Raw genomic sequence first — 16,409 nt, forward strand, 5'->3', positions numbered from 1 at the left:
GCAAGCTAGGCAATACTGATATGTACATCTCCTCCTTTGTAACCGACCTGGTGTAACCCTAGCCCTCTCCGGTGTCTATATAAACCGAAGGGTTTTAGTCCGTAGAACAAGATACAATCTTACCATAGGCTAGCTTCTAGGGTTTAGCCTCTTTGATCTCGCGGTAGATCAACTCTTGTAATACTCATATCATCAAGAACAATCAAGCAGGACGTAGGGTATTACCTCCATCAAGAGGGCCTGAACCTGGGTAAACATCGTGTCCCCTGCCTCCTGTTACCATCTGCCTAAGACACACAGTTCGGGACCCCCTACCCGAGATACACCGGTTTTGACACTGAGAATGAAGATGTCACCACAACCTATGTTGCTATCGATATGCAGGTGGGCCATTAATCATTGCTGATCCAACAACGAGCTCTCAATGAAAGCACCAATGTCGGTGTCAAAACCAGCAGACCCCGGGTCAGGGGCCCGAGCTCTGAGATTGGATCGATGGGTAACAAGAGACAAAGGACACAATGTTTACCCAGGTTCGGGCCCTCCCGATGAGGTAAAACCCTATGTCCCGCTCTTGTTTATATTGCGGATGTTTCAAAGTACATAGTTGATCTACCTCGAGATCATAAGTTATGGGCTAAACCCCAAGGCAAATGATGATGACCAACGTACCTCAACGGGCTAAACCCTTCGGTTTATAAAGGCACCGGGGGTATCTAGGCTTACACATGGTTGGTTGCCATCTAGGGGTTACATTCCAAACCTAATAGATATACTTGGAGTACACACCAAATCCTCGATGAAGCCCGATATGCTCATGCCACACGCTAGAGGCCTCCGGAGTCCTTTCTCATCAACAGGTTGTCGGTCCAGCCCATGGACTAGACCGGCTAGGCCAGGACCCCCTAGTCCAGGACACTAACACCCTTGTCTATTACTTAGTAGATAGATGACACTTAAGTATGTGATCCTATTGGTTCGGTGAAGTATAGACATGACCAAAACTCTTTATGATCAATGATCAATGGCTTAACCATGGACATCCATATTGATCCCTATTCCCACGTGAATGAATACTCAAGAGTACCTGTAATTACCGAATGTTGCTCATATTGCTTCCCGATATGTTACGTAAGCCCGAGGTGAGATTTATTAGCATCCCCGTGAACCAAGTTTTTTCACTATGCCAATTTCCTTGTTAACATTTTTTTCTCTTTTCTTGCTGCCGTGTTTCAGCGTCCCCGTGATCAAATCACGATGTGTCTGGCCATGCAATGATGGATACCGTAACACCAAGAGGGCCCAAAGAATATCTTTGCATTGTCGGAGGAGGAAATCCCAATTTTGAGCTATCAAGTCCCTTGTCATACTTTTCCATGAACCCTGTAATAGTCACCATGTTACAGACACGTTTAACTAACCCCAAAGTTCATGAAGCAAGCATGAAGGAACTTGATACTCTCATGGTCTAAGGAATTATACAAATACAAACTTTATCTATGTTATAAAACCACTAACTTATGATGAATGTATCTCATAGCATAACATCAATATGGGTCAATTCAACAAAAGTGTTATTCTAACATTATATCCTCAAAATTGTCGGCACAGTCATGCCCATGATCAGGAAAACGTGACTATCATGCAATGCTTGAGCCAGTCTTAGAGGCATGATTAGGAATATATATACCATTTATTATTCCACACATGCACGTGGGTTTTCCTCTGATCCTTCATGGATATACGACTCAAGGACCATTACAGTTATATCACATAATGATAGAGGCAAATGTGTCCCGTCTTCCGATGAGATGGTGGCTATCGTTTTTGGTGGAGTAGACTTTGACGATTCGACTATGAACGTGCGAGGACGTCGCGCCTTAGCAATCGCTAAACCAACTCCGAGAGGTTATTGACCACGCCAGAGCACGATCAACCTGACCATGAGGGTCTATTTCCTGCAAGCAAACGAAGAACAAGCAGGAAACTGAAATTGCAATCTGGATATTGCTAATAAAAGAGGAAAGATTTATTGATCAAGCGGGGTTCTGTGACGTCTTGGTCTGGTCGTTGAACAAAAACAAAGTACGCGAAGTTGCAGCTATGGTGAACTTTTAATCTAAACAAAACCCAAAGTCCAAACGACGCCCTAAGGGCAATATATATGGAGGAGTAGGGGGAATTTCGTGGCCCCTTGTAGGAGGGATCCGAAACCAACCCTAACTTTGTTTCCCCACACATACAGACTCTAAAAACAACCTATACTTAAGTATTTTGAAATTACATGGGCCTGGCCCAAAAATGAGGTGGCGCAGCACCTAATTTAAGCTATGGACAAAAGTTATGAAGGGGCATCTTGTATATTTCGTCCATGTCCTCCTTGTAGGTCATCACAGAGGCTTCAAAGTGCTCAAATATGCACTAGAAACGTCATTCTGGATCCCTTCGCGCGCGCCTTCATCTTCATGCTTGATCATGCTCCAGTGTTCATCCCTCTTGTCCATGATAGGCCCTTCATTAGTAATCAACACAGATGTATCCAATTTAGGCAGCATCATATTCTCATGAACATTAGAATTGTCACCAAGAAATGAAAGTACCTGGTAATTCAATTGGCGTGCACGAGGTCTAGTAATTGCCCCAACATGTATAGCAGTAGGGGTTGCGGGTGTAATAATGGTATTGATGTCCTCATCATCCTCCCCTTCTTGAAATGAAGTCATCCTCGACGGAAGCTCATCTTCCTTACCCAAATAAGGCTTCAAATCTGCAATGTTAAAAGTGGGACTAACCCCAAAATCTGCAGGCAGCTCAAGTTTATATGCATTATCATTTATTTTCTCTAACACATTAAAAGGACCATCACCACGTGGCATTAGCTTTGATTTGCGCAAATCAGGAAATCTATCCTTACGCAAATGTAACCAAACAAGATCTCTAGGTGCAAACATGACACATTTTCTACCCTTATCTCCAGTAAGTTTATATTTAGCACTCATACGCTCAATGTTCTCCTTAGTTAACTCATGCATTTTTAAGATCAATTCAACACATTGTTTAGCATCAAAATTAACCTTCTCCGAAGATGGAAGAGGCAACAAATCAATAGGTGCACGAGGTAGGAAACCATATACAATTTCAAAAGGGCACATCTTAGTAGTAGAATGCAGCGAATGATTATAAGAAATTCAGTATGAGGCAAGCATTCTTCCCATATTTTATTGTTATTCTTAAAAACAGACCTAAGCATAGTAGACAATGTTCTATTGACTACTTCAGTTTGTCCATCAGTTTGGGGTGATAAGTAGTACTAAAAAGCAGTTTAGTCCCCAACTTAGCCCATAAACATCTCCAAAAGTGGCTAAGAAATTTATTATCACGGCCTGGAACAATAGTATTTGGCACACCATGCAAGTGAATAGTTTCACAAACGAACAAATCAACAACATTAGCAACATCATTGCTTTTATGACATGGTGTAAAGTGTGCCATTTTCGAGAACCTATGCATACACCAAATATGCTATCCCTCCCTTTATTTGTTCAAGGTAAACCCAAAACAAAGTCCATAGATATATCCTCCCATGGAACACTAGGTACATGCAAATGCACATATAAACCATCAGGATTGAGTTGTGACTTAGCTTTTTGACATGTAGCGCAGCGAGCAACAAAGTGCTCAACATAGCGTCCCATCTTTGGCCAAAAGAAATGTGTAGCGATTACATCCTCCGTCTTCTTCATGCCAAAGTGTCCCACTAATCCTCCTCCATGCGCTTCCTGCAAAAACAAAAGACGAACATAGCTAGTTGGAATGCATGGCTTGTTAGCATGAAACACAAATCCATCATTAACGAGGAACTTGTTCCATATTTTCCCTTCTTTACAATTCTGCAATACATCTTCAAATTCAGGATCATGCACATATTGATCTTTGATGGTCTCCAAACCAAATATTTTAAAGTCAAGTTGTGAAAGCATAATATAATGACGAGACCATGCATCGGCAATAACATTTTCTTTACCCTTCTTGTGTTTAATGACATAAGGGAAAGCCTCAATTATTTCAACCCATTTAGCATGTCTATGGTTCAGTTTTTCTTGACTTTTAATGCGTTTCAAAGATTCATGATCAGAATGAATAACAAATTCTTTGGGCCATAAATAATGTTGCCATGTTTCCAAAGTCCGAACAAGAGCATATAATTCCTTATCATAAGTAGAGTAATTTAGACTAGGCCCACTCAATTTTTCAGAAAAGTATGCCACATGTTTGCCATCTTGTAATAACACACCTCCTAATACAATTCCACTAGCATCACATTCAAGGTCAAACGTCTTATTAAAATTAGGAAGTTGGAGTAAAGGAGAATGTGTCAACTTAACTTTCAGTACCATGAAGGCTTCTTCCAGTGCGGTACCCCCCAAAAAGGCACATCCTTCTTTGAGAGGTGCAACAATGGTGTTGAAATCTCTCACAAAACGCTTATAGAAACCAGCGTCCAAGAAAACTCCTCACTTGTGTGACCATTTTGGGCTGTGGCCAACTCTTAGTAGCTTCAATCTTGGATTTATCAACTTCAATTCCCTGTGGAGTAACAACATTGCCAAGAAAAGATACTTGATCAGTCCAAAATGTGCACTTTCCAAGGTTACCAAACAAACGTGCGTCACGTAGAGCAATAAAAACAACACGTAAATGTTCCAAATGTTCTTCCAAAGATTTGCTATAAATCAGTATATCATCAAAATAGACTACCACAAATCGTGCAATGAAAGCACGTAAAACTTCATTCATTAATCTCTTGAAAGTACTAGGTGCATTAGTTAACCCAAAAGGCATGACTAACCACTCATATAAACCAAACTTAGTTTTAAATGTTGTTTTCCATTCATCTCCCAATTTCATATGAATTTGATGGTATCCACTACGCAAATCAACTATGGAGAATATTGTACAACCACTCAATTCATCAAGCATATCATCTAGCCTAGGAATAGGATGACGATAACGAATAGTAATATTATTAATGCCTCTACAATCAACACACATACGCGACCTACCATCCTTTTTTGGCACTGGTATAATAGGAACAACACAAGGACTAAGAGATTCGCGTATATAACCTTTGTCGAGCAGCTCCTGTACTTGACGCATAATCTCCTTCGTCTCCTCTGGATTGGTACGGTATGGCACACGGTTTGGCAGCGAAGCACCGGGAATTAAGTCAATCTGATGCTCAATCCCGCGAATAGGTGGTAATCCCGGTGGCACGTCTTGTGGAAAGACGTCAGCGAACTCCTGCAAAATGTTAGTGACAACAGGAGGCAAGGAGAAAGACACGTCCTCGAATGAAAATAATGCATGTTTGCACACAAAAGCATAGCAATCAGATTTGCTGAAATCTAGATCATCAATATCAGATTTGGTGGCAAGTAAACATGCACTTCTCAATTTAATTTCAGAAGCAACACTAGATGGTTTATTATTAGGATTTATTTATTGCTCAAATTCTTTTGCCAGAATCTGATTTTCACTCTTATTTTTCTCCTGTTTTGCTTTATTAGCTCTATCAATATCATCTTTCAAAATGGAATCAGGAGTCATAGGAAGCAAAGTAACATGTTTATCCTTATGAACAAGAGTATACTGATTGTTTCTACCATGGTGTACATAATTTTTATCAAATTGCCATGGTCTACCAAGTAATAAGGAACATGCTTGCATGGGTATGACATAACAATCCACATAATCATCATATCCAGAGATACTAAAATGCACACGAACAATACGTGTTACCTTAACCTTGCTGTTGTTGTTGAACCATTGTATGTAGTAAGGATGTGGATGTGGTCTTGTGGTGAGAGATCGCTTCTCCACCATCTCCATGCCAGCCAAGTTGTTGCAGCTCCCTCCATCTATGATGACGCGAATAGAACGTTACTTCACAATTCCCTTTGTATGGAACAAATTATGCCTCTAATTTTGCTCAGCTTGTGTGACTTGCACACTCAAAACATGTTGAGCAACTAAACTTTCATACCTGTCAGCATCTTCAGCAGCCATGTATTGCATCTCATGACCAGAATCATCTCCACCGTGTTCTTCACTTGTAATAAGAGCCAAATTCTCCTCATCATAGTCACTAGCAGACTCATACCCACCATCCTCAGTAGCAATCATAGAACGCGAAGATTGGCATTCTCTCGCCTAATGACCTCTTCCCTTACAACGACGACAAATAATGTCATGTGTGTGCCCTGTTGATGCCATGGACGAAGAAGAGCTCTTGGCATGCCCAGAAGGTGTACTCCTAGCGGATGGTGGTGGTGCCTATTTTATTGTATCTCGGTTGGAATTTGCGGCTGAAGTCAGTGGTGCTGCAGTAGGACGTGTGGGAGTAGAGGATGTACGTGGTGTCCATGATGAAGTTTGACCTGCAGAAAAATTAGTTCATACCAATGCATGTTGATCTTGCACTTCACGTTCAGCTTTGCAAGCAAGATGGAATAAACGAGTGATATTATTATACTCCTTATACTCTAGAATGGTCCGAATCTCTTTATTTAATACACCCATAAAACGTGCAAGCATAGCTTCATTATCCTCAACAATACCACATCTAATCATGAAGTTTGTAATTCTCGATAATATTCTTCTACATAATTTTTTCCTTGTCTTAAATGCTGCAATTTTTGAAGTAATTCATGTTGATAATATGGTGGAACCCAACGAGTATGCATAGCAGTTTTCAAAGCAGCCTAAGTAGCTGGAATAGGATATAATCTACAATGTTCAGACCACCAAACACTTGCAAAACTAGTGAAAGCACAAACAACAACAGGAACATGGAGATATATTGTAAACATGTAAAATGTTGTTTAGTTTTTAACTCCCAAGTAAGATATATATCAGGAACATATCTACCCTCAAATGGAGGAATATTCAATTTTAGTTTAGGAAGATGGTCATGATCTCGTACCTCAGGTGGTGGTGCAGCCCTACCGTTGCAATGATATGCATGAGGACAACCTAGTGGTGGTGGTGCTGGTGGTTGCACGTAGTTTTGATTTTGATCCACCTCATCCTCGTAATGGTCCTCCACCTCTGCAGTAGCAGCAGGAGCTACAGAAGCATCAAAAATAGTAGTAGCGGCACCATAAATTTTTCCTGGCTCAAGAGGAACACGCTGCGCTCGTCCTACTAGATCGCGATGTGGAGGTGGTTATTGTTGTTGCAATGGTGCAGCAGATGCGAGTGGTGGTTGTGGTAGAAGCGCGTGTACTTCATCGAACTTGGCGTCCAACTTGGTATCAATTGTCTTCTCAATATCATCAATCCTTTCCATTGCCTTTCCAAAGTTGGCCATCACGCCTTCCACCTGTTGACCCAAATTTTGCTGAAATTTACCATGAAGCTCCTTCTTTGTCATTTTCTCCCTGTCAATCTCATCGGCTTGTGGTCCTGCCATGGTTAGCAGCAATAGAAACACACAAAATTATGATCCTACAGACTACTAGAAAGTGGTGGCGTGTAATGCCCCGAGACCGATGCACCAGATGTCTTCCAGTTATTCGCCATCATTGCCATGTCATTCGCTTGCGTGTTGCACTTTTCCATGTCATCATGTGCATTTCATCTGCATGTTTTCAAAACTTGCATCCGTGCGGGTCTCCCAGTTCTCTCCGTTGTCCGTTCTGAGCCCATTCACACTCTCACGCGCCCGCGACACCTCCGAAATATTATTTTATAAGTGGAATAAAAATGTTCTCAGAATGGGTTGAAAGTTAGCATGTAGTGTTGTTATGTTGTCGGTAGACCGCCTGCCAAATTTCATCGCATTTGGAGTCCGTTTGATAGCCCAACTATTAAACATATAGTGGCATTATAGCCGGTCAAATGTGGACGTTTTCGGTATCCGGAAACCCGTCGCCGGGCCTCTCTCTTCCTTCTCTTCTCAGCCCAATGCCTCTACACATCCCATCTATGGCCCAGCTACCCCCTCCTCTGCTCGGAGCTGCACGATCGAGATCGTACGGTCCGAAAACGGAGCAAAAACCCCAAACCTAGCCCATCCTACCTATAAATGGACACCCCCACCTCCAATTTTGGAAAACCCTAGTCCCCTCCCCAAATTCCGCACCGCTAACCACCTCCCACCTGGTCTCCCCTCATTATCCGCATGCGGCTGAACCCTGCCCCACCACTTGGCACCGCCTCGGCCCGCCTTCCAGCCAACCAGGGGCGGCCACATCGCCGCAGCCAGCCCTGCCGCCGCGCGGCCCATGTAGCCCATCCGCGGCCCACCCAGGCCCGAGCGCCTCGCCAACCCCACTGCCCCATGCCGTCAGGACTTCGCCGAAGTCCGCCGCCACCATCGGACCCTCACGTCCTGCCTCCTCCTCGTCGGAGCACGCCGCACAACCCCGCTCCTCTCCGGTGACCTCGTCGGCCCTCTTCCGCTTCACCGCCATGGGAGCTCGCCACCCCAACTCCCCACCGCAGCCCCGCGCTGGATTCGGCTGAAGGAGGCCCCCGTGCCACCAGATCTGCTGCCCGTCGCCGTTCCCGGTGCACCGCCGGCCTCTGCTGCCTTCCCTTCACCGTCCCCGGCTTCCTCCGCTGCTCGCCGTCGACCCTGCTGCCTCACCACCGTGCCCCGGCCTCGCCTCCGGCCACTACCGTCAGACTGGCCCGAGCCGGCGACCAGAAGGACCGGCCTGGAGCAGTCGCTCGGCCAAACCGGCCCGGACCGCCGGGTCACCCAAGCCCCCCTAAACCGCCCGGTCCAACCCAGATCGCGCCTGGTTCACCTCGTCACCGGCTGGACCAAGCCCGTGGTGAGAAGAATCTATCCCTCGCCCGAGCGTGATATAACTATCCCGTGCTCATGTTGCGTGTGATTTTGACTAAGTCCCTGTTTATAAAATTTCATATGTGCAAGGTGTGGTGCTTGTTAATTTGTACATGATTATCCGATTGGAGTGTATGATATGTCAAAATGATCCGCTCTTTGTGCTCTTGATGATGGTTGTTGTTGCATTCATGTTATAGTTCATCTACATGTCCTAATCTTTGTTGCAAAAGTGCATGCTGATGTTAAGTGTTGATACTGATAAAACTTGCCCTTTTGTTATTTTCGTGTGATTTAATGCATACATCATATGAGCATCTTATCAACATGTGTTTGGTGCATTATCGTGCCCTCTTGCTGATAGTATTTATTTTACGACATGATATGCCATGATGTGAGTGCCATGAGCTTGCAAAGTGGCCTACTCACTGTTTGCTATTTTCAGAGACTTGGTAAATTCTGCCGAGTCTGAATCTGTTATATTATGATGGCATGCTTGCTTGATGCTACCATCAAACCTATGCATAATCTGGAGATGTTCAGTAATCATGTTTTGATGACCATGGTATTCTCAATCCATCCATGCTCCTTTTTTCAATTATAGACTACTTTAGCTTGTTCCTTTTGTGCTCACAAATTTCTTAAAAATATAACTATCAGTATGTTAACAAAATGTTCCATTTTGCAAAGCTCATTGTAGTTAATCTATGCATAATATGGAATTGTGCCCAGGTAGTAAGTTGGAGTATGCCATGTCTACTACATGCCCATGTATTTTGCATAAATATTAAAATTGCTATGCTTGCTGTTATGTGCCTCCAAAGTCAGCATCATAATATTCCTGGTTGCATTCCCAAATTTTCTAAGTATGAGAATCTGCTATATCATGTTTGCATCTTGTCTTGATGGTTCCCATGAGCATGTTGCTCCTATATATATGCCATGTTGCGTGATTTGAGCTCCATGATATGTAATAGCATTATATACCTTTTGATGCCATGTTCATGCACTGTAGCATACTTGTTTCATGCTTCCAGCATGTCATCATATTAACTCTGCTCATGTTCACTAAGTCCTAATCTGTGTTTTAAAGTTGCCTTTTGAATTGATCATATTGGTTTAATCTTGATACCTATGAACCTAAACCTTAATGATATTTGAAGTATGTAATATTTACTTGGTGTGCATATCAAGTTTGTGCTCATGTGGTTCTTGTAGCATGTTGTTTTGATGCTTGCAATATGCACACTTGCTATTTTGGGCAGATTGTTGTTTAAACTTGCTTTCGGTGTATGCGTTGAACCGTTGCTCCGTTTTGATCATGTCCTATATGAAACTTGCTTGGTTTTGCATGTAGTTTCATCATGTCATGTTACATTCTTGATTTGAGTATGTGTGCTTATGTTCCAATGCATTTTGCATCAATGCCATGTTTAACTTGGTTTGCTCATATCTTCTAGGCCGTAGCCCCGAATTAAATGAACTTTACATGTAAGTTGATTAGAAAAACATGTAGATCATCATGGTGCATATTAACTTGTTATTTAACAACTTCAACATAATGTGTGGGACAACTTTGAAATTTGCATATGGGGAGTTTCCGGAATTGTGATATGTTTTTTCCGGCCTCATTTAAACTTGCTTTGCTGTGTTGTTCTTGTTTGCATCATCTCTTGCCATGAGTAGCATCATGTAGCCTTGCCATGCATCATACTTGGTTGAGCATCATGTCTTGTTTACGTGTTGTGTGTTTACCATGTTGTTTGCTTCTTTCTGGTTGTGCTTCTTCTCGATAGTTCCGGTTTCATTGTGATTGTGAGGATGCGTTTGACTATGTTGCTTCGTCTACTTCATGGACTCGATCTTCTTCCTAGCGGGATCTCAGGAAAGATGACCATTACCCTGGATACCACTACTATCTTTGCTTTGCTAGTTGTCTCGATGCTATCACTATATCGCACTACCTACCACTTGTTTATCAAGCCTCCCAAATTGCCATGACAGCCTCTAACCTTTTTCACCATCCTAGCAAACCATTGTTTGGCTATGTTACCGCTTTGCTCAACCCCCCTTATAGCGTTGCTAGTTGCATGTGCAGTTGCAGATTGTTCCATGTTGGGACATGTATATCATGGATATCTTGGGATATCACAATATCTCTCATTTAATTAATGCATCTATATACTTGGTAATAGGCGGAAGGCTCGGCCTTTTGCCTGGTGTTTTGTTCCACTCTTGCCGCCCTAGTTTCGGTCATACCAGTGTTATGGTCCTTGATTTTGCGTTCCTAACATGGTCGGGGTTTATGCCCCCCCCCCCTTGATAGTTCGCTTTGAATAAAACTCTTCTAGCAGGGCCCAACATTGGTTTTAACTTTTGCCAACATAATAATATTGAACTAAATAACTAATTTGCATAGGGCGTCATGAACCCGAGGATTCTTAATTCCACATAATACAGGGGGCCAGTGCTGCTGGTGCTGGTCCAAACTAGAGCCCCTTGCAGCGCCACCACGGGGAAACTCAAGGTCTGGTTTTAGTTGTATAGACTGCTCATCCGGTTGTGGCCTGAGACGAGATACACGTGGCTACTATCAGGGTGTTGGCACGCCGGGAGGTCTTGCTGGACTTGTTTTACCATTGTTAGAATGTCTTATGCACCGGGATCCCGAGTTTAATCGGGTTGTCCTGCGATGGAGGATTGTCTCCGCAGATCGTGAGCTTGTCATGGGCTAAGTTGAGACACCCCTGTAGGTTTTAAGCTCTCGAGAGCCATGTCCGTGGTTATGTGGCAGATGGGAATTTTTAATATCCGGTTATAGAGAACTTGACATCGGAGCCGAAATAAAATACACCAACCGCACGTGTAACCGTGACCGTCTCTTTTTGAGTGAGTCGAGAACAGAACACGGTGGGGTTATTCTCTGTGTCAAAACCGACAGATCTCGGGTAGGGGGTCCTGAACTATGCGTCTAAGGATCGATGGTAACAGGAGACAGGGGACACGATGTTTACCTAAGTTCGGGCCGTCTTGATGGAGGTAATACCCTATGTCCTGCTTGATTAACTTTGATGAGTATAGGGGTTACAAGAGTTGATCTACCACAAGATCGTGATGGATAAACCCTAGATATCTAGCCTATATGATTATGATTGTCTCTACGGACTAAACCCTCTGGTTTATATAGACACCGGAGGGGGCTAGGGTTGTACAGAGTCGGTTTACAGAGAAAGGAATATTCATATTCGCACGCCAAGCTTGCCTTCCATGCAAAGGAGAGTCACATCCGGACACGGGGGAAAGTCTTCTATCTTGTATCTTCACGGCCCATTAGTCTGGCCCATGTTGCATAGCCCGGACGCCCGAGGACCCCATAATCCAGGACTCCCTCAGTAGCCCCCGAACCAGTCTTCAATGACGACGTGTCCGGCGTGCAAATTGTCTTCGGCATTGCAAGGCGGGTTCCTCCTCCATAGATCTCCAAGTATCCAAATCAAAGGAGTGTATTCGAATCTACATCTTCGGTCTTCGGCTTCACATTAAATGCTATATCATTCGGCTTCTGCGCCAATGCCGCTCCATCTCCCACGTGTCAGACGAATACAAAGGGTCCAATCATTTTTACACATAACACCCGGGCCATGTAAGGAAGGCGTCTACTTAAGGAGATTGAATCTCAGATGCCATTCCACACCAGGCGGAAAATCCTTAGAGCTTGTCATAAGAAACCATGCAAACATGGCCAGCGCTCCTAGTTCTTCTCCCCGCCCCCATGGTCCGCAAAAAGGCGATTGGGATAGCTGTTCTGTATCCCACGCCTAGCTAACCAAGCTCCAGATGGAGGGATATCTCCCACCTGCGGATCTAGTCCCCATTCAGGCGGGCTTAACCTCTTTTACTGGCGAAGCCCTGGCAAAAAATTTCCCAAACCCTTCAGAAGGGGAGCGGGTGTGCTTCGTTTCCTTTTTATTAAGAGGCGTTGGATTTCCAATCCATCCTTTCCTCCGAGGTCTCCTGGAGTACTATGGCCTCCAACTGCACAATCTTACGCCAGGCCCCATTCTGCACATTGTGGGCTTCATCGCTCTTTGCAAGCTGTTCCTAGGCTATGAGGCCCATTTTGAATTATGGAGGAAACTTTTTTGCCTCGTTCCTCGCTCCCAAAAGGGATCCATATTTGAGGTGGGCGGCGCCGAAGTGTGGCGTATAGCCGGGACATGATACTATCCGGCACTCCAAAGAAGGCATCCGAAGAGTGGCCCTCGAAGTGGTTTTATATTGAAGACGTTGTTCTATCTGACCCAATCAGATGAGGCCTACCCATGTTTTCCAATGCCTCGTTAAAGAAGCGCCATAGCTGGCGCCCCCGAAGCCTCGAGGAAGAAGACAGTAGAGAGGTTCAGATGCTAATGGACAAGATAAAGACACTCGCCCAATCCGGACTGTCCATAATTGAGGTAATGTCGATTTCCATAACGCGAGGCGTTCATCCACACCAATCCAGAGGACTCCCCATGTGGCATTACAGCGGAGAAGACAACGCGTCATGATGTGGACGTAAGGGTCCGGATGACTTCGCCGCCTTGGCTGCCATGCTGGCTGATCTTTTTAAGGGGGAGAAAGAGGAATTGACTCGCCTCAAGTGCTGAGATGGCTTTTCCATGTACAATCCTCCCAGTTGGGTAAGCCTCCGCTCAGTAATTTTACTTAATGCTCCTCCTGAGTCGTACCCAGCTGAAATTAACCCCACCATTTCTTGACATGAATGGAGGAAAGTTGTCGCTGAGATCTATAGCCCCGCCCCGCAGCCGGAGGACCATAATCGGGACCTGGATCCCGAATTCGAAGAGGATCCGGACATATCTGTAGAGCTCAAGGAGGGGGTTTTCTATCAAGCGAGTTATGATGGCACGGAAGTGGCCATTATAGCCGATTACCCCGGCCTTCTCCCTTCCTCCCATGTAAGTACCCTGAAGGTGTCTCCTCAAAAAGAGTTTTGTCACTATGCTTCATCCACTACAATGTCTTGTGTTTTAAAAGGGGTGGCGCTCGTCTCGCCACGCCGCATCGGGGTCGTCCTTTAAGAAGGGTACGCTGACACAAGGCAGATCTTCAAAAATAAAGACGGACAGTGATTCTTCCAAGCTACAACCTTCATCAAGAAGGTATAGTTTTTGATACACCCTGTGGCAAACATGCTGAACTGTGATGTTTTTTCTCCTTCCCCATATTCCAGGAAGAGCACTCACCGGACTATATCCGGAGACTAAGGGAGTCCTGGACTAAGGGGTCCTCGGGCGGCCGGCCTGTTATCTAGTGGGTCGGACTGATGGGCTGTGAAGACATGAAGGCCGGAGACTAAACCTGAGTCCGGATTGGACTCTCCTTGGCGTGGAAGGAAAGCTTGGCGACCGACTATGAAGATTCCTTCTTATGTAACCGACTCTATGTAAACCCTAGATCCCCTCGGTGTCTATATAAACCGGAGGGGATAGTCCGGAAAGGACACATTCATTACCATAGTCATATAGGCTAGGCTTTTAGGGTTTATCCATCACAATCTCATGGTAGATCAACTCTTGTAAAACCCATATTCATCAATATCAATCAAGCAGGACGTAGGGTATTACCTCCATAGAGAGGGCCCGAACCTGGGTAAACATTGTGTCCCCTGTCTCCTATTACCATCGATCCTAGACGCACAGTTCGGGACCCCCTACCCGAGATCCGCCGGTTTTGACACCGACATTGGTGATTTCATTGAGAGTTCCACCGTGCCGTCGACTAAAGGCTCGATGGCTCGCCTTGTCCTTAAAGACAACATCACCCCTGGAGGAGCTCTGGCCCTGGGCCAAACCCTCTGGTTGGGCGGCTTTACTATGATCACCCGTTCGGCCGTTGAGCCGACGATGACCACTCGGGCCATCGAAAAACCCCTTCGCATCAACTCCAAGCACTCCAAGCAGGTGGATCCGGCAGAGCTTTCATCTTTGAACGAACTCCTAGATCGCATCGCCGCTTTGGGAATAGCCACAGACTACGACCGGATCGGGTTTAAAACTGACCAAGGAGAAATCGAGGCCCTACCGGTCACCCACCAAATTGCGGTAGTCGTGGTGCAGGACGACGAGTTTTCTCCTATACTGAAGACGGACTATGTCCGGATCACCAACAAGGAAAAGCCGGATACCCACCCACGAAAGGATGCGACCAGCCGTCCGAACAAAGCATCGGACGACGGTCCTAAACAATCAGAAGGTATTCCGGAACCCGGACTATTAAGCCCGGAAGATCATCAGACTCAGGATAATCGGTCGGGTCGGGGTTCGGATTTAATTCCACCCACCCACCCGAATTTAGACACTCTCGTAAGCATAAAATAGCAGTCTCAGGAAACAGTCCACCACTTCCGGGCCAGATTCCTCCTTGTCAAGGACAAGGTAAAAGATTGCGGTGACGAAGACGCAATATCAACGTTCTGCAACAATTGCGCGGACGAGGAAATCCTCAACGCCATCAATCACCACCGCGTACTTGTAACGCCCTCGATGCGGCTATAGCTCCCACGTGTCGAGGCACGACTTAGAGGCATAACCGCATTGAAAGCAATGTCGCAAGTTAGGCAATCATTACAACATCCCATGTAATATATAATAAAAGGGGAAGATAACATAGTTGGCTTACACTCGCCACGTCACATCAGAGTACATAAATAACATCCATCATACAAATCACTCATGGCCCGACTACGGCGCCAAAATAGAAAAGACCCCCAACATGCGACAAGGTCCTGAATCGATAACCCCAACTAGGCACCACTACTGATCATCCGGAAAAGATACGTAGTATCGCTGAGAGTCCTCGTCGAACTCCCACTTGAGCTCGTAATCGTCAACTGGAGCAGAAACACCTGGACCTGCATCTGGAGTTGTAGAATCTGTGAGCCACAGGGACTCAGCAATCTCACACCCACGCGATCAAAACTATTTAAGCTCATGGGAATAGATAAGGCAAATATATGTGGAGCTGCAGCAAGCGACTAGCATATGTGGTGGCTAACTTATACGCAAAAGAGAGCGAGAAGAGAAGGCGAAGCACGAGCGAGAAGCTAAAGGAACATCCTGCGCAAGCATAACTCCAAAACCGTGTCCACTTCCCGGACTCCGCCGAGAAGGGGCCATCACGGTAACACACACGGTTGATTCATTTTAATTAAGTTTAGTTCAAGTCATCTACAACCGGACATTAACAAATTCCCATCCGCCCATAACCGCGGGCACGGCTTTCGAAAGATCAATCCCTGCAGGGGGGTCCCAACTTAGCCCATAACAAGATCTCACGGTCAACGAAGGAATAGACCTCCACCCAAGACACACCGATCAGACTCGGTATCTCGGTACAACAAGATGATTCGACAGGTTAAAACAAGTCCAGCAACACCGCCCGAATGTGCCGACAAATCCCGATAGGAGCTGCACATATCTCTTTCTCAGGGCACGCTCGGATAGGTCAAGCTACGAGTAAAACCAAACCTCAAGTTTCCCCGAGGTGGCCC

The sequence above is a fragment of the Triticum dicoccoides genome, chromosome 2A (assembly GCF_002162155.2).
Source record: "Triticum dicoccoides isolate Atlit2015 ecotype Zavitan chromosome 2A, WEW_v2.0, whole genome shotgun sequence".
In the NCBI taxonomy this organism is placed as follows: domain Eukaryota; kingdom Viridiplantae; phylum Streptophyta; class Magnoliopsida; order Poales; family Poaceae; genus Triticum; species Triticum dicoccoides.